This window comes from Pan paniscus, chromosome 3 (genome assembly GCF_029289425.2).
Source record: "Pan paniscus chromosome 3, NHGRI_mPanPan1-v2.0_pri, whole genome shotgun sequence".
NCBI classification, from domain to species: domain Eukaryota; kingdom Metazoa; phylum Chordata; class Mammalia; order Primates; family Hominidae; genus Pan; species Pan paniscus.
Window position 1 is genome coordinate 164187377 of NC_073252.2, and position 26283 is coordinate 164213659.

Consider the following 26283-nt stretch of genomic DNA (forward strand, 5'->3'; position numbering starts at 1 on the left):
AGAGCCATAGAAAATGCAAAAAGGAATGAGCATAGAAGAATTACAATGAAACTTTACTTACACAACAGGTGGTCATTTAGATTTGAACTGATTCCTTAGTTTGCTGATTCCTTTTCTGGAGAAACAGGTTGAATTTAGAAGATGTGTTTAGGGCCAAGGGACTAGAGATTTGCAATAACACAAATCTGGTAAAAACACAGTAAGCCATTGTTAAAGAGCAAGAATGGGTTTTAATCCAGCATAGTGCCCGTCATTCCAAAGGATTCAAAGACTGGAGAAAGAAAATATAGATTCTTCAAAACTGTTCTATACACTGACCATGTTCTTTGGAAATTGCCAAATAGGAGAGAAAAGACATCTATATGCAACTATTTATAATAAAAGGCATCTGTAATCCCTACGCTAAAGTACAGAAGAATCTTTATAGGTGTGGATTTCCTGAGAGATTCTGGATGCTCTGTTTAAAATCCCACATGCAAGAGAGCATTGCATGAAACAAGAAACATTGGACTTGCTCACCAGAGCAGCCATTTTAGACCTTTCCCTTGGCTTTTGCATTCCTTGAATTCTGGCCTTAGACTGTCCACTACGCTCACACTTGATTCTCTCATAGTTTTCTTCATTTGTTCATAGACCTGATTTCTATTCTTTATACATGTGCACTAACTTGATTCATCCTTGCAAAACCATATGCTTCTCAGAATCCCAAAACTCAGGGTTGTAATTTATACCTGATAGAAGGAAGTGACCATCCTGAAATTAACCACACAGAACCAGAAATTGAAGAATCAAAAGAATGCAGAGTTTCCTAAAAGTACCGTGCCAAATGATTCACCAAGAGGAACTACTCAAGAGAAACTGAGAATTACTAGCAGAGTTTATATACGTATATAACAATATATAAATTTATTTTCTAAATATATTGTTATGTATCTATAAACAAATAACAATATATTTTAAAATATATTGTTAGCTGTGTATATTGCTCATCTAATATTCAGAATTAGTTTCACTACCTATTTTGGTTGTCTTGTAAAATATCAAGAAAAAGATATGGCCGGGGAAAAAGAAATGTTGAACCAAGGAGATACCATGTAAAAAAAAAAAATATATAGTTGTTATTTCCAAAAAGGATATTGCCTCTTTCTGAATGTTTCCTTAGGCATAAATTTGTAAGTTTCTACACCATATACATACTTGCATGGCAAATAAGAAACAGGAGTACAAAAAGAACATATGTGTTTCTCAGTCCGTTTGTGCTGCTATAACAGAATATTACATACTGGATAATTTATAAAGAAACAGAAAATTATTTCTCATAGTTATGGAGGCTGGAGAAGTTCAAGATCAAGTTGCTAGCAGGTTTAGTAAGCACCAAATGTTCAAGGCACCATCTTAGAATCAGTGGCTACTTCTAAGATGGTGCCTTGGACATTACTTCTTCTGAAAGAGAGAAACACTATTCCTCACATGGCAGAACAGCAAAAAAGAGCAAATCCACTCCTACAAGCCCTTTGAATAACAGCATTAATCCATTTGTGAGGGTGGAACCCTCATTACCTAAATATCTGTCATCAGGTCCCACCACCCAACACTGTTGCATTGGGGGTTAAATATCCAACAGAATAATTTGAGGAGATTCATTTGTACCATAGCAGTGTATTTCTTTTAGCTGCCTAGCCAGCATCGTGCATTGTTTGTTGATATGTAAACCAGATAACTCTTGGAGCACGTAATATGCATCAATCACACACTTGGTGCTGGGAATACCATATATTGTGGGTGAGGCAAACAATTATTAATAAATAAGCCAATATAATATAGCAAAGATAACATAAACTCTTCCAACCCACATAATTCATTTATTCCATTTTCTTAAATGAATATAAATCATTATAAATCCCTTCAAGTGATGTCTTCAACAAAAATTGGGTGTCATAATACCAGGTTGAGTGCTTCATGTTGAGTATCCTAAGTGTCCATCAGTAAACCTGAGTTTACAGTTTGGTGGGCGCTATAGACAGAGAAACAGGAAAGTGTAAGCCAGTATGATATTTACTGGGGGATGTGGGAACATAAATTAAGTACGTAACCCAATTTTAGAGCCCAGGAAAGCTGCAAGAGAAGGAAGTAACATCTAAGCTGAGATTTGAATCCCAATATATTTGTTCAGGAGAACTGGGAAAAGGAATGGTGAGAAAGAGTAAGTACTAATCAAGGAACTGAATAAACCTTAATATGTATTCCAATCAGAATAAAGGTAGGTCTGTTCTCTCTGGTTCCTAATTCAGGCTGTGCTAATGTGCTTGATGAACCAACATTAAATCACTGGGTCTCAGGGAGACTGTCAAGAGCTGCATTGCTTAGAACAGATTTAACTGGATTTCTTGAGGTTGGAGAGTTATTTTTACCATCACAGGCATACTGTTACTCAATTCCCTTCTAGAACAAACAATAACAACAACAAAAACAACAAAAATGAAAATTCTAAAGAGTGGTTTAAAAAATTATTTAAGTAAAAGCAACTCATTCACTTTTTAGAGAGTTGCTTATCATTATGTGGTGCATTTTTATTTTCTATAAGAAATATAAGAGCAACATTATTCTATCTTCACCACCCAACCCTCATCCCCACAATTCCCCCCAAAAATGGGAACATCCAGAATAATCTACTTTTAAACTGAAATATCTGTGCATGCAATAGAGGTTTTAAGGGTAGGTTCTCAAAAGAACATACGTTCCACAGTTCATTCTGAGGCAGTTTTTGGTGTTTACAAGTAGGTGCTGTTCAGTTACTTATGTAAAGAACTATTCTCAGACAGAATCTAAAACACCCTGGGGTTAATAGATTGCAGATACTGTATGGAAATCAACAATTTTGATGGTCCCCAAATGTTTCCAGAATGCATTGCCGTATTTCTGCAATTCTCTAGACTAAAACTAAACTTTAATTCTCCTTACTCTAAATTTTATTATTTGTTCTTATTTAACAGTGAATAGTTAATACTTGTTTGCTGTGAAAACACTCATGGATGTTTCTGAAGCTTTTCCCCAAAGGAGAGTTGGCTTAAAATTCTTGCATCAGAATATTTTGTGCTTTATAATGGTTCCGAAACATTGCTTTTATACTGACCTATGTTATTAATTTTAACTGACTTCAACTCTTTAGGGCATTTCTAAACAATGTTGCCGTTTAAAAGGAACAGTTGTGTTCTTGAAATTATTTTTTCCACAGGGCCACTGCATATGCATTGGGATATAATAAAGCCATAAACTCATTTATTATTGCAAATTTTACATTGAGTATGTCAGCTATGGTTCTAAACAATTGATTTGTTAAATGGAACAAATCCATTTACACTTTAATAGCTGCTAATTTGTTACATTTTAGACATTTGGAAAATTAATGGAAGCTTTATAATCCACTGACAAATTATCACCAGAGTAGTCATATGCCATAAGTAATGTTTCTTTAATATGTGACATAAAATGGACTCAGAAGAAAGAAATGCATGTAGGTGTGATATATGACTTCTTTTAGAACCAATTCAAAGCATTGTTTATTGAATACAAGTTTTATTGTTGATTTTAGTTATTATAAATATATATGAAATCATACTTTCATAAAATGCCATTTGTGAAAATAGTAGCTGAAAAGCTAGGAGTGTAGGTTCTGTAAATAAATAATTATCATCATTTAGGCTGAAAAATTTGATTTTTTTAAGGGTACTTTGAAAATGGCATGTTTTCTTATTATATAATTGTTAAATTCTTACTTTTAGAGAAGGAAGTATTTTTCTCAAATTTTCTATTTCTTAGCATATAAAAAGAACTATTTTTGTTACACAGGCTGTATGTGTTATGCTTAATCTGATATATCTAACTATTTTGGGGGTTCAATCTAGCTTTCCCCATCAAATTTCAATTTTCTTTTAAATGGTTTACAAGTATTAAGTTATCTTACAAAAAAGATAACCCAAGGAAATATGTCAAGTATTAAGTTAAGGTTTACCTCAATCAAAGAAACACATTTTTTCCCTTTATTTCTCCAAACCTAGCAGTAACTAGGATACTCTAATTCTAACTGAACATTATATACTTTACATAACTTAAATATGAAGAGCCTCCTGTGGGTAGCCTCTGATTTTGCATGGTAGCAAATGTAAAACTCAGGCTGCGCCCTAAAGCGGGATTCAATCTTTTCCTTATTACCAGAAGCAAATCAATACCAAAAGAGCCTGAAAGAAAAATGTACTGAATATTCTTTAGGATAGACTGGAGGATGATTTACCCACAAAATATACTACATTTAAAATTTAAAATATGCATCTGTAGATGTGTCTTTCCAAGCCTCTCTCAAGGCTTGCTTTTCTCTAAAAGCAATCTGAAGGATTGCTTTTCTCTCCTATTCAGACTTTCTTTTGAGAAGACATTGCCCCTAAAGAAAAATCTTTCTGCAACTCAGATTGATTCATTTCTCTCAGAACAAGGATACCCATTCAACAGACCAAAGCTCTGAGTGTAACTAGCCCTATGTTCTCCAGAATTTAGTTTAGAAATTACATAATTTTACTTGAAAGCATGCCTCCTAGGGAATCTCACCTCCCATCCTATGAGCCTTTTGAAAATATTTACCCCAAAAAGTGGAGAAAACGTTTTTAAGAATAATTTATTTAGTAAATAAGTAATAAAAATGTTGAGTGAAGAATGGAGAGAAAAAAAACTGTTGTAATTAGTAATTTTTCCATATTTTGATAAAAGATATATGTAGTGGTGTTTTTGCGTGCATTCAGTTTGCAAATGCCATACTGTATCTGCTACTATTTCCTTCAGTATCTGTGTGGGACTTGACATATTGTATCTAAAGAATTCTTCCATTGAACTATCAGCTTACCATTTCTTTGTATTTCAAGAGGTTTTTTTTCATGGCAGTGTTGAAGAGTGCAAATTTTCAGATAATCAAAAATTTAAAATTGTCAAGTATCTGTTATGCTGCCCTGCTGAAAATGGAAAGAAGAAGATAGTCTGAGTTTATTTTGCTCAATCTATGGAGAAGGCCGTATCCTGTCTTCCTTGTCAAATATTCCAGATAATGTAGACCAAAAAAGGAGATAGGGTTGTGTCATGATACCAAATAAATAAAAAAAAAAAGACTTTTGACCAAGTAGGCTCAATTATCCAAGAAATTTTTCAACATTTTACTAGCTGCTTTTCCTAGATATTTTAAGATTTAGTTAAATCCCATATTTCACAAGCAGAGTTTCTAGTCAAATGTATGGTAGTTTTTTTTCAACTTTTAGGTTTGGGGGTACATGTGGAAGTTTGTTACAGGGGTAAATTTCGTGTCACTAAGGTTTGCTATATGAATGATCCCATCACCTGGGTAGCAAGCACAGTACCTAATAGATTACTTTACCCTTCCCCTCTCTCCCTCTTCCCCCACTCCACCTTCCAGTAATATGGTAGTTTTCTTTCCCTTCACTATGGCATATAGCATTTGTATGCCCTCATTAAGCAGTTATTATTCTACCGTATTGATTTCCTTTTTTTGCAATTTCTGCACAAAATGCCATTGCATGAATGAACTTCTTGCAGTCTGGGGCCATAATTTTATACTTCTTATTCCAACCATAGTGTACTATTTAAATGTAAAGAGTGCTGATTGACAAAATCATCTCATAAATCACTTCCATTATAATTCAGTATCACCTGATATCTTTGCATTAAGATAGAAAGTTACTGTCAACAACAACAAGAAAAGAGCTTTCCTGGGTGTCACCCTGGATCAATTCATTATGCAGAACATAGAATGTTTTAGCTAGGCCGTATACAGAGGCAAATAATTAGCGTTCTATCTATAAACTGTATCTAAAAGGTACACAATGCCCACGGCTCTGGAATAGAACTGTCCCAACACACACATTATAAACTTCCCAAATCCCAAGGGAATTACAGCTATGGGGAATTTTACAGCACGGTTGAATTATAGTGTCAGGCCTTTAAAGAGGAAGAGATAAGTACAAGAAAAGATGGCAAGAGAAGCTATCCCTGTCTATTGAAGCCAGATTACTGCTACTTTTTTATGATACATAGTTTATAACTGGAATAATTTGACTTTGTAACGATATCTAACATATAGCTTTTTACACCATAAAAATTTTTTTAAAGTATAACAGTTTTCCACTAAATTGTACATAGTACTCACACCGAGACAGTTCTCTCAGTGCATGAATGATTCTCCCTGAAACATCTTACTCTACCCCGAAGAACTGCTCAAATTGATAAATAATTTTAGAAAAAGCAAAGCAACATGCATTAACAATGTACAAATGAACAGGAAATTTTATACAAGCAGTGGAGATTTGCAAAATGATAGCATATATCTAGCTTTTAAGGTAAGTAACTACTCTTCTGGAATTGGAAAGCATAAAGAAGGTGGGCTATATCACAAACAACCAAAGTGGGAGGACAAGTATATGGCTGCATTCTCTTTGTTCAAGCCCAGATGTGACACCAGCTAGCTCTGGTCTCAAGGTTCCAGCTTTGTCGTTAGTATTTGTAAGACCCTGGAAAATTTGTGAAAGGTAAATAATAAATCTCATTAGATTATTGCAAAAATTGCATTTTAAAATGTATATTAAACTCTGTACAGAACTAAATGTGCAGTAAATGCTAATTAATATTAGTTATGGTTGCATGAAATACAATAACTTTATTTCCTATACTGTATTTTACATGTTCTTCTCAGTAGTTTGACCTTTTTGAGAATTCTAAATCTAGTTGTCTTTGTCTGCAAACAAACAAAAAAATAAAACCGTTAAATACCTGATATCTTACCCATATTATCAGAACAATAACACTAAGAGCAATAAGAGGCCCTTAATTGGGCATTATGACAGAACCTGATTAATATTCAAATTCTTCAACCCATCCAATAATATAAGTTCCATAATTACCAACTGTATGTTTTCCCTGTCTCTACTGTAAAGTTTTCTTCTGTTCTATAGTAAATACTATTAAAGAAAGTTTAATTTATTTTAAAAGTAAAGTTTAGACACAAATTGAATTCATCACACCGAAAGCCAAGACTGTCAAATGGAACACTACATAACACACAGCAATAATTTTAGACTAGATGTATACTTTTGCAAAATAATTAGCTTATGTAGATGCCTGAACATTTCTATTCCTCCTTTCTCTCATAAGTCGCTAAAGTTTTATGGGGTTTTCTATAATAGCCTAATCAATAATAAATAATATAACTAGTGAAGTCCAATATACTTTCATATAAATTTATGGAGGCAAGATAATTTGTTTACACAAAATAAAATATAGCACATATATCGATATAACAATATGCCAGTTTTGAATCAGTGCTTCACAAATACCATAGGAAAAAAATAATTACAACACTTTCAACTTATCTGGTGCTCAAACTCTTTCCAGTTCATGACTAAAGTTATTATCTTTACATTATAATTTTTATTGTTATGGTTCCTCTCTAATTTGGTCTCAAAGTCTTTCTCTTGAGAATGGCCATTAAGCCAACATAGCCATACTCTAGGAGAGCTCTGAAGAGGGGAAAGTTAGGTTTGGGTGTGTATTTCAGGTGAAACACAACGAGGAGATGAAACTAAAATGCATGAAACAGAAGACATTTATTAAGCACAAGTTCCAGAGAGGTTAGGGATGCTGAAGGGCGCAGCATCCCTAGCAGCTGAAAGGGAAAGAGAGAGAGAGTGAGAGTGTGAGAAAAGAGAGAGAAAGAAGGACCATGCGGGATAACACCTTTAGGTTCCATGGTTACCCCTTAGGCTTTCCCAAGGGAGATTGTGGATGGGCTATTTTAAAGAAAACACATGAGAAGATGGAACTTATTTGCAAGATTCTATCATAGTTAACAGCTCTGAGATGTGTTAGGTTTGGGGTTAGTAGGATAAACAGGTGGGCTATATCACAACCAACCAAACTGGGAGGGCAAGTTTTAACTCAGCCAAAGGTGATGGGGTGCTACTGCGTTTCAGACCACTTATATCAGGACTAAAAAGAGATCCCAAGGCAGTAGCAACTGTATTCAACAAATTTTGAACACCTTAATCCTCACATAAGCTCTGTAATTTGGCTGTTGTTACGGTATTGCTATGAGGCTACTGAGACTCAAAGAGTTAAGTAGTTTCCCAAAATCATACAGCAAGTAAAAGGCAAAGTTCAAATTTAAATAAGTGTTTGTCCAAATCCAAATCCCATGCACCTTTTACGATGTAGGAATCTACTCTCTTTCAAGAGAAATTAACACTTCATGCTTTTTCCTTGATTATTTATAAAGGAAAACTCTATACTTCTGTGCTTCCTAATTCCACAGAAGTATGGATAAGAATATGGATAGTAGTGCTGCATTTATCTTTAATTAAAACTGACTTTTGACTATCTGGATCTGTCTGATCACTTCACCTTTGTTTCACATTAAGTGAAAGCCTTAGAGTGTTGATTACAGGGGCTTTACCATGCCAAAAAGACAGAAATGCTTTGTATGTTAAAAAATAGAAATTAAATATTGAAGGAGAATTAAGGAAATTAACAAGTGGTGGGTATCAAACAAAAGAAGTCAGGCATTCCTTAGACAAAATAGAGATACCTGCTCTGTTTTGTTTTGATTTAATACAGTTTTCATAGAGGCTTTAAATGGTTAAAACAAAAGGGACAGGAAGCCTGTATCAAAATTGCCAGAAATCTTTACTCCCCACTTCAAAGCCAAAGTCACCTTTAGGCAAAACCCTAGGCTCCTCACCCATCTCTTAAACATGGAATAATAAGGCAATAGTTTCACTTCACCACTGTGTAGCCTTAACTCTATGAACTATGGACTATGAGCTAAACTTACCTGCATTTTGCTGATTATGTTTTGTTTCTGTTACTTCTTGTTACTTCACATCTTTTCACTTGCACTTCTTACTGTTGTCAATCTTGTTAAAACAAATGAGGAGAGTGATAATATAAAAAGTGCAAAATTCTAGTCTCATAAGGGAATTCAATAACTACCAGTTTTCCCCTACTCATTTTGAAATTTCTGTTTCCAAATGCCGTGACTAGTATATAGAAAAATGATTGATTGTTTGTATGATGACATCATGTCCTATAACCTTGATAAACTCATTTATTAGAGGTTTTTAATTATTGTTTTCTGTTTGTTTTGTGGTTTTTTGGTCAATTTCTTGGGATTTTCTACACAAACAATTATGTTGTCCACAGATGGGGTAATTTTATTTCTTCCTTTCAAATCTTTTCAAAGATAAATTCCTTTTATTTATTTTTTAATTTAATGTCTTTTACTTTATTTAAATGTATTTCATTTCTTTTTAAATTGTATTATATTTTGACTTATTACACAGACTAGGACCCAGTAAGATGTCCAGTTGCAATGATGATAGTGGACATAATTGTTTTGTTCCTAATCCTATGTAGAATTATTCAGTCTTTCTTAAGTATGATGTTAATTGTAGCATTTTGTAGATGCCCTTTATCAAGTTGAGTAATTTCTTTCTCTATCTAGTATGCTAGGGATTTTTATCAGAAGTGAGTGTTGGATTTTGTCAAATGCTTTTCTGTCTAAATTGAACAATAATGTGGTTTTCTTCTTTAGATCAGGGTTAGTAAACTTCTAGTAAAGAACCAAGTATTTTAGATTTTGTGGGCCATATGGTTTCTGTTGCATCTGACTTTTTTCTTTTAAAAAATGCTTAAAAGGTAAACATTATTTTCAGAATGTGATCCACATCAAAATAGTCCATTGGCTTCATTTTACCCTCTGACCAGACTTGGCCAACTTCTGCTTTAGAGTGATAGATGGATTACATCGATTTTTGAATATTGAGTCAGCTTTGCCATCCTGTGACTAACCTCATTTGGTTGTAGTGGAGTTTTACTTTATATATACCCAGATTTTATTTGCTAATATTTTGTTGAAATTTACTTTTTTACCTCTTTTCATGAAAGATATCAGTTTGTAGTCTTTTTGTTTTACTCTGTTAATTTCAGGGTAATTCTGACTTCATAAAATGAGTTTGAATATATTATCTCCTTTATTTTCTGGAGGAGATTCTGGATAATTGTTGTGATGGCTTCTTTAAATGTTTCATAGATTTTCTCAGATATTTCTTTTACAGAATGTTTTGACCTATGATATAAATTTCTTTAATAGATATAAAGCAGTTTAGCTATTTGTTTTACCTTGTGTAAGTTTTGGTAGTTTGCAGTTTTCAAGAAAACGGTACATTTCATCTAGGTTTTCATACTTGTGTGTTTATAATTTTTCATTACGTTACTTTACTATCCTTTTCATATCTGCAGGGGATAAAATGATATCCTCATTTGTCCCCAATGTTGGTAATTTATATTTTCTTTTCATCTTTGTAAATATTGCTTGAGGTATATCAATTTTATTGTCCTTGAAAAGGAGATTACTTTTGGTTTCCTTGATTGTTCTCTATTGTTTTCCTATTTTTAATTTCACTGATTTTTTATTTTACCTTATTTTTTTTCTTATCCTTGCTTTGAGTTTATATTGTACTTTCTACTTTGACTAAGATAAATTTTGCATCATTCATGTGTAGCTTTTTTTTCCTACTTTTTATTTCTTTTAAGTACTGCTTTAGCTGTATTCCACAAATTTTGTTATACTTCCCTTTTTGTTTAATTCCTAATATTTCCTAATTTATCTCAAGACTTCTTGTTTGACAATGAATTATTCAAATGCATGTAGTTTAATTTTCATATTTTGGAGATTTTCTTATCTTTCTTTCATTGGTTACTAGTTTTATTCCATTATGGTCAGAGAATACATTTTTGTAAGATTTAATTATTTTACATTTGTTAAGATTTGTTTTATGAAGGATAAGTTGTTGTAACTGTTTTCTCCTACAACCGTAAAAGAGGCACACTATCCTAGTGGGCCTCTTTGGGCTGTGGAGGTAACATATTCTTCATTTGAATGTCACTCTCACCTATTTACTACATGACCCAAAAGCCACTTGCTTTGAGTTGGAGCACAGAACAAACAAAGGCTCTGAAACAAGTTCAGGCTGCTGTGTATGCTGGTCTGCAACTTGGGCAATATGATCCAGCAGATCCAATATTTATTGACATGTCAACAGCAGATAGGGATGTTGTTTAAAGCCTTTGGCAGTCTCCTATAAATGAATACAGTGTAGGCCTTTAGGATTTTGAAGCAAAGCCCTGCCATTCTCTGCAGATAACTTCTCTTATTTTGAGAAACAGGTATGGCTTCCTACTGAGGCTTAGAGACCATGGGCCACTAAATTACCCTGTGACCTGAGCAGCCCAGCATGCACTGGGTATTATCTGACCCGCAAAGCCATAAAGTTGTACGTGCACAGCAAGACTCCATCATCAAATGAACATGGTAAATATGTAATTTGTCCTGAGCAAGTCCTGAATAAGTTACATGAAGCAGTCCAAATATCCATGGTCCCCACTCTTGCTATACTGCCCTCCCTCCTCCATCCTGCCCCTTATGGGAGTTTTCTATGGTCATTTGCCAGAGCAAAAGAAGACAAACTTGGATTACAGATGGTTCTGTGCTATATGCGGGCATGACCTGCCAGGCTGCATGACAACTACGGCCCCTTTCTGGGATATTTCTATAGGACAGTGGTGAAGGAAATTCTTCCAAGTAGGCAGAATTTAGAACAGTTTTTATTTGCTTGGAAGAATAAATGGTCAGATGTGTGATTATATACTGATTCGTGGACTGTGGCCAGTGATTTAACTATACGGTCAAATACTTGGAAAGAACATAATTGGAAAATGTGTGACAAGGAAATCTTGGGAAGAGATGTATAGATAAACCTCTATGAATGGATCAAAAAAAACCTATGAGGATATTTGTGTCCCATGTGAATGTTCACCTCTAACCAGAGGAGGATTTTACTAATCAAATGTATACGTTGACCCATTCTATGGATACCCATTGGTCTCTTTCCCCAGCCGCTCCTGCTAACACTCAGTTGGATTGTGAACAAAGTGATCATAGTCACTAGGAGGAAGTTATATGTTGAATAAGCAAGTAGATTTCCACTCGCCAAGACTAACCTAGCTATGGCCACCTCTGAATGCCCAATCTGCCTGCATCAGAAACAAATTCTGAGTTTCCAATCTGGCACCATTTCCTGAAGATATCAGACAGCTACCTGGTTGAAGGCTGATTACAATTGACCACCTCTATCTTATAAGAATAGGATGTTGCTCTTACTGGAAAAGACACTAACTCCAGATATGGATTCACCTTCCCTGTATGCCATGCTTCTGCCAAAACTACCATCTGTGGACTGACACAATGCTTTTTCTAATGTCATGACATTCCACACATAGCATCTGGTCAAGTAGTTCACTTCATAGCAAAAGAAGTGCAGTAATGAGTCCATGCTCATGGAATTTACTGGTTTTATCATGTTCCCCACACCCTAAAGAGGAAATAAGTCATTATTTACCATGCCAGCTAGGGAGTAATACCTTGTAGGACTGGTACAAAATTTCCCAGAAGACTATATGCTCTGAATCAGCATGCAATGCACAGTGCTATTTCTCCCATAACCAGGATTCATGAGTCTAGAAACTAAGAATTGGAAATGGGAGTAGAACCACTCATTGTTATGCCCAGTGACTTACTAGCAATATTTTTGCTTTCTGTTCCCAAAACTTTATGTTCTGCTGACCTAGAAGTCACAGTTCCAAAGGGAGAAATCCATCCGCCAGGAGACAAAACAGCAATTTCATTAAATTTGAAATTAAAACTCTTGCTTAGCCACTTTGAGCTCTTTATGTCTCTGATTCAACAGGCAAACAAAGAGTTACTATGTTTACTGGAGTGATTGTTCCTGATTACTGAGTGGAAATTGGGCTACTACTTCACAATGGAGGTAAAGAAGAGTGTGTTTGGAATATCGGATCTCCCTTAGGGAGTTTCTTTGCGCTACTGTGTCCTGTTATTAGGGTCATTGGAAAATGACAACAACCCAATCCAGCAGGACCATGCATGGCCCAGATCCTTTAGGAATAAACTTTTGCATCACCCCACTTGGTAAAAACCATGATCAGCTCAGATATCTGATGAAGGTAAAGAGAATACAGAATGGATAGTGAAAGAAGATAATTATAAATACCAATTACAGGATGTAACCAGTTGCAGAAATCAGTATTCCTCCTTATTTTGTTATGAATATATTTGTGTGTTTGCATATATATCAAATATCTTTGTATCTCCTATCTCTTATTCCCTTATTATGTAACATAGAATGCATATAGACTTTATATAATAGTATACATATAAATATATATAATATTAAGTATTGCTTATTTTATATTGTAGTATCTAAGTTACAGCAGATCAAGTAGAATAGTAAACATCACTCAAGGTCCTTGTTTTTTGAGAAAGGTGTTAGTGCATTTTCAGTTCTATACAAGATGTTTGCATCATGTTAGGTGGTATTATAACCTTGTTATTGTTTTTCATTTGGAGAGGGCAATGAATATGGATGTCAAGTTGGAGGATGGGCTTCTGATGCTTAATGCTAATTATGACAGTACAAGCACTGTTTCTGTGATACACACAGGAAATTTATATATGTTCTCGGTCAGCTCAGAATGTCTTTTTGAGTAATGAAAGGTCTATTGTATGTATCCATGGGTAGTGCCACAATATGTAAACACTTTTTTTAAAGAGTTCTGGAATGTGAGGAATATGTCCTCTCTGGAAAAATGATGGGTGTTTCCTCCAAATAACAAATATTGGTTTAATTTTACCAAGCTATTTTGTTTCATTAAACTGTGCACATGGGGAGAAAAAACAGTTTTATGTTTAAATCAGGCTTCCAGACAACTTAAGATAATGAGTAAAAAAGACACCCAGAGACATTTCGACGCTTAAATGAATCCTATATTGAATTTCTAGTCTCAGAATATCAGTGCTTATTCAACTAGCAACAATTACTTTGGTGGATGTTTAAAGAGTTTTGGCAAAATCATGTTATAATCAGAGTGGAGTAATGTATTTTTAATGCTTTCTTATGAAAGTGAAAAAAAATGTAGTAGCAGTAAAATGAGACGGATAGATAATGAGAAATAAGCAGAAAGGCAATTGACAAAGAAAGAATAAAAGAAGCAGGTGATGTAACCAGGCTTCTCTTTGGCTGAAATATAGAGACTTAATGATCATTCCTTATTCATTAATCTTTGTAGCCTCTCTTTTCCATGGTTCAGAGCTCTTTCCATGAGCCTATAACTAACTCCCTACCTGCCCTTTTTTAAGCTCAATACCAGAGATTCCCAATCTTTTCTCTCTACCCGCAGAATCCCAGTTCACCTTCCTTCACTCCAGGACTTGGTATATCAGTTATACATCAGGTGTTAATGATGGATTATTCAATTTACTCTCCCCTGTAGGACTATTTACATTTCAAATGTGAACATGTCCCACATAAATTTTCTTTTTCTTCAGCTTTACTAAGGTATAACTGGCCAATAAACGTTGCACATATTTGTAGCATATAATGTGATGTTTTGATACATTGTGATGTGATTAAATCACAAAAATTTACATATCATCTATTTTGTGGGTTTATTGAGAACATTTAAGATTACTCTCAATTTTCATATATACAATGCATGCTTATAAACTGTAGTCATCATGCTATACATTACATCTCCAAAATTTATCCAGCCTGTCTAACTGAAATTTGACAATCATTTCTGTATCCTCCAAATGCCCCAGGCTCTGCCAATCATGGCTCTGACAATCAATCATTTTATTTTTTGCTTCTATGAATTCAAATTTTAGGTTCCACATATAATTGAGATCATGTAATATTTATCTTTCTGTATCTGGCTTGTTTCACTTAGCATAATGTCATCCAGGTTTATCTATGTAGCTGCAAATGATAGAATTTACTTATTTCTTTAGGACTGAATAGTATTCCATTGTTTTATATATATATATACATATATATATATACACACACACATATACACACACACACACACACACACACATATATATATATATATATATATATATATATATATATATATAAAATCTCACACTCTATCCATTCATCTCTTGATGAGTGCTTGTTGATTCCATAGCTTGGCTATTGTGAATAATGTGGCTATTTTGAATAATGCTCCAATGAACATGAGAGTGCAGATATATCTTTGCCATACTGACTTCTTTCTTTTTTCTTATAACTTGAACTTTTATTTTAGATTCAAGTGTACATATGTGGGCTTGTTACCTGGGTATCTTGTGTGATGCTGAGGTTTGGAGTATGATTGATCCTGTCACCAAGGTACACGGCATAATACTCAACAGTTAATTTTTCAACCCTTCCTCCCTTCTTTCCTCTCCTCTATTAGTTCCCAGTGTCTATTGTTGCTACCTTTATGTCCATTTGTACCCAATGTTTAGCTCTCACTTATAAGTGAGAACATGTGGTATTTGATTTTCTGTTCCTGTGTTAAATCACTTAGGATAATGTCCTTCAGCTGCATTCATGTTGCTGCAAAGGACATGATTTCATTCCTATTTATGGCTGTACAGTATTTCATGGTGTCTATGTACCACATTTTCTTTATCCAATCCACCATTGATGGGTTCCTTAGTTGAGTTCATGTTTATGCTATTGTGAATACTGCTGCGATGAACACACAAGCAGAAGGGTCTTTTTGGTAAAATGACTTTTTTTTTTTTTTTTTTTTTTGCTATATACCCAGTAATGGGATTGCTGGCTCAAATGGTAGTGCTGTTTTAAGTTCTTTGAAAAAAATCTCCAAACTGCTTTTTGCAGTGGCTTAACTAGTTTACATTCCCTCAGGTAAAAGAGAACATAGTGTACAAGTGTTCTCTTATCCCCGACCTTGGCAACTGTTATTTTTTGATCTTTCAATAATAATAGTCATTCTGACTGGTGCAAGATGGTATCCCATTGTGACTTTGATTTGCATCTCTCTGATGATTAGTGATGTTGAGAATTTTTTAATGTTTGTTGGCTGCTTGTATGTCTTCTTTTGCAGAATGTCTGTTCATGTTGTTTGTCCATTTTTAATGGAGTTATTTGCTTTTTACTTGTTGAAATGTTTAAATAATTCCTTTTAGATTCTGGATATTAGACTTTTGTTGGTTGCACAGTTTGCAAATATTTTCTCCCATTCTGTAGGTTGTCTGTTTACTCTGTGGATAGTTTATTTGCTGTGCAGAGCTCTTTAGTTTAGTTAGGTACCACTTCTTAATTTTTGTTTTTGTTGCAATTGTTTTTGAGGGCTTATTTTTAAATTCTTTCCCAAGGCTGATGTCCAGAATGTTGTTTCCTAGGTTTTCTTCAAGGACTCTTACAGTTCGAGGTCTTACATTTAAGGCTTTAATTCATCTTGAGTTAATTTTTGTATATAAGGAAAGTTAGCGGTCCAGTTTCATGCTTCTGAATGTGGATAGCCAGCTATTCCAAAAACATTTATTGAATAGGGAGTCCTTTCCCCATTGCTTCCTTTTGTTGAATTTGTCAAAGATCAGATGGATGTAGGTGTGCAGCTTTATTTCATGGGTTCTCTGTTCTGTTCCACTGGTCTATATGTCTGTTTTGTACTAGTATCATGCTGTTGGTTACTGTAGCCTTATAGTATGGTTTGAAGTCAAGTAATGCAATGCATCTAGCTTTGTTCTTTTTGTTTAGGGATCACTTTGGCTATTCAGGTTCTTTGTGGTTTCAATATGAATATTAGAGTATATTTTTCTAACTGTGAAAAATGCCGTTGGTAGCTTGATAGGAATAACATTGAATATGTAGATTGTTTGGGGCAGTACGGCCATTTTAATGATATTCATTCTTTCAATCCATGAGCATAGAATGTTTTCCCGTTTGTTTATGTCATCTCTGATTTCTTTCAATATCTGATTTCTCAAGATAATTAAAAATATCTTGAGACAAACAGAAATGGAAACACGACATACTAAAACCTGTGAGATGCACCAAAAGCCAAAAGCAGTTCTAAGAGGAAATTTTATAGTGATAAATTCCTACATTTAAAAAAAGAAATATCTCAAATAAAAAACCTGACATTATTTTTTAACAGTTTTGTAGCTCTTCTTGTAGAGATCTTTCACCTCTGTGGTTAGATGTAATCCTTGATATTTTATTTTGTTTTCAAAGATACTATAAATGGGGTTACTTCTTGATTTGGGTCTCAGCTTGAATATTATTGGTGTATAGAAATGCTAATAATTTTTCTATATTGATTTTGTATTCTGAAACTTTACTGAAATCATTCATCAGTTATAGGACCATTTTGGCAGAGTCTTTAGGATTTTCTATGTATAGAATCATATTGTCAGCGAAGATAGATAGTTTTTCTTCTTTTCCTATTTGGATGCCCTTTATTTCTTTATCTTGCCTGATTGCATTGGCAAGGACTTTCCAATAATATTTTGAATAGGAGTGATGAGAGTGGACACCCTTGTCTTATTCCAGGTTTCAAGATAAATGCTTTCTGGTTTTTCCCATTCAGTATGATGTGGGCTGTGGCTTTGTCATAGATGGCTGTTATTATTTTGAGGTATGTTCCTTTGATGCCTAGTTTCTTGAGCAATATTATTATGAAGGGGTGTTGGACTTTATCAAAAGCTTTTGCTTTCACATACTGATTTTATTCTCTTTGAATATATACCCAGAAGTGGGATTGCTGAATCAATCATATACTAGTTCTATTTTTAATTTTTGAGGAACCTCCATACTGTTTTCCATAATGGCTATACTAACTTACATTCCTACCAACAGTGTACAAGTGTTCACTTATCACCACATTCTCACCAACACTTGTTATCTTTTTCTTTTTGATAAAAAACCATTATTACTGAGGTGAGATAACATCATATTGTGGCTTTAGTTTGCATTTTGCTGATGATTAGTGATGTTGAACTCCTTTTTATATACCTGTTAGCCTTTTGTATGTACTCTTGAGAAATACCTATTCAGGTTCTTTGCCCATATGTTAGTTGGATTATTTTCTTGGTATCAAGTTGTTTGAGTTCCTTATATATTTTAGATATTAACCTTTTATTAGATGTATGGCTTACAAATATTTTCTTCCAATCTGAGCTACATTCTCCAGAAACGTAGTTCTTCACTCTGTTGATTGATTCCTTGGCTGTGCAGAAGTGTTTTAGTTCGCTATAATCCCATTTGCTATTTTTGTTGACTATCCTTTTGGAGCCATATCAAAAATATCATTGACTAGACAAATGTCAAGAAGTTTTTAACTCTATATTTTCTTCTAGTGCCTTTAAAGATTCTTACTTATTTAAGTTTTTAATATATTTTGAGTTCATTTGTCTCTATGGTGTTAGTAAGGGTCTAATTTCATTCTTCTGCATGTGAATATCCAGTTTTCCCAACACTACTTATTGAAGAGACTGTGCCTAAAAGAGATAATTAAAAATATCTTGAGACAAACAGAAATGGAAATACAACATACTAAAACCTATGAGATGCACCAAAAGCCAAAAGCAGTTCTAAGACGAAATTTTATAGTGATATATTCCTACATTAAAAAAGTAATATCACAAATAAACACCCTGACATTATTTTTCAAAGAACTAAAAAAAGAAATGCAAAGCCCAAAATTAGCAGAAGAAAGGAAATAACAAAAATTAGAGTAGAAATAAATAAAATAGAGACTAAATAAACAACAGAAAGGATGAACAAAACTAAGAAGTTTCTTTGAAATTATAAGCAGCACTGATAAATATTTGGTTACAGTAGGAAAAAAAGAAGGCATAAATAATAAAAGCAAAACTAAAATAAGAAGCAACTGATACCAGAGAAGTAAAAGGATCATAACAGACTGCTATGAGCAATTATATTCTAACAAATTGAATAACCAAGAATAAATGGGTCAATTCCTAGTAAGATACAACCTACCAAGGCTGACTCACAAAGAAATTAAAAAAATCTGAACAACCGAACAACAAGTAAGTAGATTAATTAAGAAAAAATATTCCCATCAAAAGAAAAGTGCAAGTTCTGATGGCTTTATGCCTGAATTTTACCATCACTGAAAGAACTAATATTAATTCTCCCCCAACTCATCCAAAAAATTGAACAGTAGGAACACTTCCAAATTCATTTTTTGAGGCCAGAATTACCTTGATACCAAAGCTAGTCAAACGCACGATCAGAAAAGAAAATTTGAAGCCAATGTCCTTGTTGAACATAGCCACAAAAGCCTCAACAAAATACTAGCAAACCCAATTTCAACACACATTACAAAAATCATTCACCATGGTGAAGTAAGATTTATTCCTGGGATGCAAGGATGATTCAATTTAGGTAAATCAGTAAATGCGATATATCGCATTAACAAAGTAAAGGACAAAAAACATATGATCATACCAATAGATGCAGTAAAAGCATTTGACAAAATTCAACATTCTTTCTTGATAAGAATCTCTGCAAATTAGGTATACATGGAATTTGCCTCAACAATAATAACCATATATTGCAAGCCCATAGCTAATATCTATGACATTCAGTAGTAAAAATTTACAAACTTCTAAGATCAGGAACAAAAAGACAAAAATCACTTGGATTCAACATACTACTTAAAGTCTTAGTACAATTAAGCAAAAGAAAGAAATAAAAGCCTTCTAAATAACAAAATAAGTTAAAGGAAGCTAACATGACATGATCTTATAAATAGAAAATTCTAAGTGCTCCACCAAAAGACTATTGTAATAAACGGATTTACTAAAGTCATAGAAGAAAAAATCAATATACAAAAATCAGTAGCATTATTGTACACTAACAAAGAACTATACAAAAAAAATCAAGAAAACAATCCTACTTATAATAGCATTAAAAAGCAAAATACTTAGGAATAAATTTAATGAATGAGGTGAAAGATCTGTATACTAAAAATTATAAAACATTGATGAAGCTGGGCACAGTGGCTCATGCCTGTAATCCCAGCACTTTGGGAGACCAAGGTGAGCAGATCACTTGAGGTCAGGAGTTCCAGACTAGCCTGCCCAACATGGTGAAACCCCATCTCTACTAAAAGAAATACAGAAATTATTTGGGTGTGGTGGTGCACACCTGTAGTCCCAGCTACTCAGGAGGCTGAAGCAGTAGTATTGTTTGAGCCTGGGATGTTGAGGTTGCAGTGAGCCAAGATTGTGCCACTCCACTCTGGCCTGGGCGACAGAGCGAGACTCCATCTCAAAAACAAACAAACAAACAAACATAACAAACATTGATGAAAGAAATTGGAAAAGAGCCAAGTAAATGGGAAGACTTTCCATGTTCTTGGATTGGAAGAATTAATATTGTGAAAATGTCTCAAGGTAATCAGTAGATTCAGTGTAATCTCAATCAAATTCTGCTGAAAATTTTCACAGAAATAGAATAAGCAATCTAAAAATTCAACAGAAAAGACCCCAAATAACCAAAGCAATTTTGAGCAAAAAATAAAAAAATAATAATAATAAATAAAAAAAGCTGGTGACATCATATTACTTGATTTCAAAATATATTACAGACCTATAGTAATAAAAACTGCATGTTACCACCATAAAAATAGACATATGGACCAATGAAACAGAACCGAGAGCCCAGAAATTGATCCACTCATTTATGGTCAGTTTTCTACAATGGTGCCAAAAACACAAATTTTTATCTATGAGATCTACCTATTTAAATAACTGAGAATACTGCCCATATGCCATTTAACAGTCATTCACATATTGATGAAAATCTCACACAAAGCATTCACCTAGATTGCTTTTTTTCCTCACATAATTTAGTTATCAGCTCAAATAAACCTTACAAAAAGAGATCCCTCCTTCTATTTCCTAAAGAGGCTTCAAGTCTCTATCATAATATCCCTACGTGCTGTATCATGACACTTTCGGCAGTCTGAAATTTTCTTGTTAATTTTTTACTTTTTATTATTAGTTTTATGCCACAGTAATGAAAACTCCATAATACCCTAGATTGTTCTTTGGTGTGTGATGTGTGTGTTTTATGAGTATGTGGTCACTTAGGAAATTGGTTAGCATATAGCATTTGTTCTATAAACATATTGAATATAAATAAAATTCAACAGCTAAGAAATTTGACAAAGAACTTTGAGCATACTAATATCTGTCTCAATAATTTCATTTATATTTATTTGTGTAAATAACCTAAAAATTTAGAAAAATGTTTTGCAATTATTTGTCCATTTTAATATTCTTTATGACTTGAAAATATGAAATCTAAATGCTTCAAAATAGCAAAATTGTAACAAATTATTAGGGTGCATGAATTCAATAGAATGTTATTTACTTATTACATATTTTATTAACATGAAATTAGAAGATATGCAGAATATGTTTATTTTCATTCTATTACACTTATACTTCAGTCAATATTTTTTTTAATATCAAAAGCTTGCTTCTCATAAAGACCCAAAGATCTTTGTCATGTAATAAAACAGAAATAATTTTCCACAGGTAAGTCTAAGAAATCATTCCATGGTCCTCACCATATGCTCTGCGTGATTAACTGGATTGAATTTGACAGGCCACCTGCTACACAGTCTCCATGAGAACAGACTATAACACTGATTGGACATATAAAAAATTGAATTTTGTATATTCATGACTGAAATATAAAGAAAACATAATTTGTGCCCATATACTGTGAGGTAGTCAGTCCTACACTTCACAGTCCACTTTTGGTTTCATAGGGTTACATGGCCATTTCTTGACAATGAGTTGTAAATGGGTAATGGGTATGATGGAGATCTGAGAAGAGTATTTAGTTGAGAGTTCCCAGCATTTATTTCTCTTCTCTCTGACAGAGCAGCAGGCAATATTTAACATAGTGATTATTACACCAGACTGGTGCTTCAAATTACCACGATATGCTCAATTATGCTTGAGCAACTTGCACTGGACAAATTATGTGAGAAAAAAGAATATTTACTATTTAAAGGCACTTAGATTCAAGGATTTCTTGTTGTGGCATAATCTGGTTTATCCTTATTAATATATTACGCCTCAAAAACTTGTAGCATCCTTTACTACATCCATTAGTACAAATTTCTGGAATGGCAATACAATTGTGTGATATATAGTATTTATATTAAACTTCTAAGGAACCTGGATTAATGCAGTATTGCTAGCATAATTATTATACACCATTGTGACAACTTTGCTTCTCACATGTGAGCCATTCTTTGTATCTATTTAATGTGTCCACAGCCTCAAGCTGTAAAATCTTTGACATCCTGCAGCAACCTCCTCCTGAGAAAAATCAAAGAGCTTAGAATGATTAGATAATTAATATGTAGAGCATGTTAGAAGCCATCAAGGATTCTAAAAAATCATTAGTATCTATTTATACCTGTGCTTTAGTGAAATACAAAAATTAGCTCATCCATCAGGAGAACCCCTACTTTTGCAGTTATTCTGACCTGAAAAGATATAGGGCAGGTCCTCTGAAACCTTTAAATGTGATTCAGCTTTAAATGAGGACTTATAAAATAGGTCAACATGTAATTTGTCAACATTGTCTGCTCAGAGTTTAAGAGAGGTACATGTCTTTTAACAAATTATATGCTCTTTATTTTTTGGCCTGTAAAAAAGGTCGAAGTCAGTGACGGCTAGAGCATAGAGGTAGGACATTTCCTATAAATCTGCTGGGTAGGCACATTGTGTTGTAAAGGCTGATGGCAATCATTATTTCAGGATGATACTTCAAGAGCCTAAATTAATCCTTCATCTCTTCCCATGAAAAATGGGAATCTGGTAAGATGCATCCTGGTTGAGAAACAATTGTTCACATTTTCCTTTAGATCCTATAAATGACATCCATTCAAGAGGAAGCATGACTAAAGTATGATTTCCCCCTTATGTTTCCAGTTATGAATTATTTTAAGTAGAAATGAATTGTGCAAACAAGTGTGATTGGGAAAGTCAAGATAAAAGAAATATAGAAAAATAGTACATCCTATAAGCATACTCAGAAGGAAAATATAATGGGAAAAAACATACCTTGGTCATATCACAATTGTTTTTTAAAATGAAGAAAACTATTAGCTGCAAAATAAATGTAAATGCAAGGTATATATGTCACACATTAAATGTATATGTACTAAAAACTCCCGTTAAAATGCAAAGCTTGATAACATTGCTAAGCAACAAAAACACTTAAAATGAAAAAAAAAGATTGAAAAAGAATTTAGCAGAGATTATACACAGACGTCAGCTAAAGTCAATAAACATAATACCAGCAGATATTAGGTAATAATAAAAGGTATGATAAAACAATAAATAACCATTATAAATCTACATGTATAAAACATAGCAGCCAAGTGCATAAAGTGAAAAACTACTTAATCATAAAGAAACTTGATAAAACAATTCACATATAGTGAGAGAATATGCCTCTTTAAGAATTGAACATATAAAAATAAGCAAACGATAAAAAAGGCATAAGAAAAATTAAATCCTAGGGGGAGGAGCCAAGATGGCTGAATAGGAACAGCTCCAGTCTACAGATCCAAGCGTGAGCGACGCAGAAGACGGGTGATTTCTGCATTTCCATCTGAGGTACCGGGTTCATCTCACTAGGGAGTGCCAGACAGTGGGCCAGGTCAGTGGGTGCACGCACCGTGCGTGCGCCGAAGCAGGGCGAGGCATTGCCTCACTTGGGAAGCGCAAGGGGTCAGGGAGTTCCCTTTCCTAATCAAAGAAAGGGATGACCGAAGGCACCTGGAAAATCGGGTCACTCCCACCCGAATACTGCGCTTTTCTGACGGGCTTAAAAAACGGCTCACCACGAGATTATATCCCGGGCTCGGAGGGTCCTACCCCATGGAGTCTCGCTCATTGCTAGCACAGCAGTCTGAGATCAAACTGCAAGGCAGCAGTGAGGCTGGGGGAGGGGTGCCCGCCATTGCCCAGGCTTGCTTAGGTAAACAAAGCAGCCAGGAAGCTCGAACTGGGTGGAGCCCACCACAGCTCAAGGAGGCCTGCCTACCTCTGTAGGCTGCACCTCTGGGGGCAGGGCACAGACAAACAAAAAGACAGCAGTAACCTCTGCAGACTTAAATGTCCCTGTGTGACAGCTTTGAAGAGAGTAGTGGTTCTCCCAGCACGCAGCTGGAGATCTGAGAACGGGCAGACTGCCTCCTCAAGTGGGTCCCTGACCCCCGAGCAGCCTAACTGGGAGGCACCCTCCAGCAGGGGCACACTGACACCTCATACTGCAGGGTACTCCAACAGACCTGCAGCGGAGGGTCCTGTCCGTTAGAAGGAAAACTAACAAACAGAAAGGACATCCACACCAAAAACCCATCTGTACATCACCATCATCAAAGACCAAAAGTAGATAAAACCACAAACATGGGGAAAAAACAGAACAGAAAAACTGGAAACTCTAAAAATCAGAGCGCCTCTCCTCCTCCAAAGGAACGCAGCTCCTCACCAGCAACAGAACAAAGCTGGATGGAGAATGATTTTGAGGAGCTGAGAGAAGAAGGTTTCAGATGATCAAATTACTCTGAGCTATGAGAGGACTTTGAAACCAAAGGCAAAGAAGTTGAAAACTTGGAAAAAAATTTAGAAGAATGTATAACTAGAATAACCAATACAGAGAAGTGCTTAAAGGAGCTGATGGAGCTGAAAACCAAGGCTCGAGAACTACGTGAAGAATGCAGAAGCCTCAGGAGCCAATGCAATCAACTGGAAGAAAGGGTATCAGTGATGGAAGATGAAATGAATGAAATGAAGCAAGAAGGAAAGTTTAGAGAAAAAAGAATAAAAAGAAATGAGCAAAGCCTCCAAGAAATATGGGACTATGTGAAAAGACCAAATCTACGTCTGATTGGTGTACCTGAAAGTGATGGGGAGAATGGAACCAAGTTGGAAAACACTCTGCAGGATATTATCCAGGAGAACTTCCCCAATCTAGCAAGGCAGGCCAACGTTCAGATTCAGGAAATACAGAGAACGCCACAAAGATACTCCTCGAGAAGAGCAACTCCAAGACACATAATTGTCAGATTCAACAAAGTTGAAATGAAGGAAAAAATGTTAAGGGCAGCCAGAGAGAAAGGTCGGGTTACCCTCAAAGGGAAGCCCATCAGACTAACAGCGGATCTCTCGGCAGAAACCCTACAAGGCAGAAGAGAGTGGGGGCCAATATTCAACATTCTTAAAGGAAAGAATTTTCAACCCAGAATTTCATATCCAGCCAAACTAAGCTTCATAAGTGAAGGAGAAATAAAATACTTTACAGACAAGCAAATGCTGAGAGATTTTGTCACCACCAGGCCTGCCCTAAAAGAGCTCCTGAAGGAAGCGCTAAACAAGGAAAGGAACAACCAGTACAAGCCGCTGCAAAATCATGCCAAAATGTAAAGACCATCGAGACTAGGAAGAAACTGCATCAACTAATGAGCAAAATCACCAGCTAACATCATAATGACAGGATCAAATTCACACATAACAATATTAACTTTAAATGTAAATAGACTAAATGCTCCAATTAAAAGACACAGACTGGCAAGTTGGATAAAGTATCAAGACCCATCAGTGTGCTGTATTCAGTAAACCCATCTCACGTGCAGAGACACACATAGGCTCAAAATAAAAGGATGGAGGAAGATCTACCAAGCAAATGGAAAACAAAAAAAGGCAGGGGTTGCAATCCTAGTCTCTGATAAAACAGACTTTAAACCAACAAAGATCAAAAGAGACAAAGAAGGCCATTACATAATGGTAAAGGGATCAATTCAACAAGAAGAGCTAACTATCCTAAATATATATGCACCCAATACAGGAGCACCCAGATTCATAAAGCAAGTCCTGAGTGACCTACAAAGAGACTTAGACTCCCACACATTAATACTGGGAGACTTTAACACCCCACTGTCAACATTAGACAGATCAACGGGACAGAAAGTCAACAAGGATACCCAGGAATTGAACTCAGTTCTGCAACAAGAGGACCTAATAGACATCTACAGAACTCTCCACCCCAAATCAACAGAATATACATTGTTTTCAGCACCACACCACACCTATTCCAAAATTGACCACATACGTTGAAGTAAAGCTCTCCTCAGCAAATGTAAAAGAACAGAAATTATAACAAACTATTTCTCAGACCACAGTGCAATCAAACTAGAACTCAGGATTAAGAATCTCACTCAAAACCGCTCAACTACATGGAA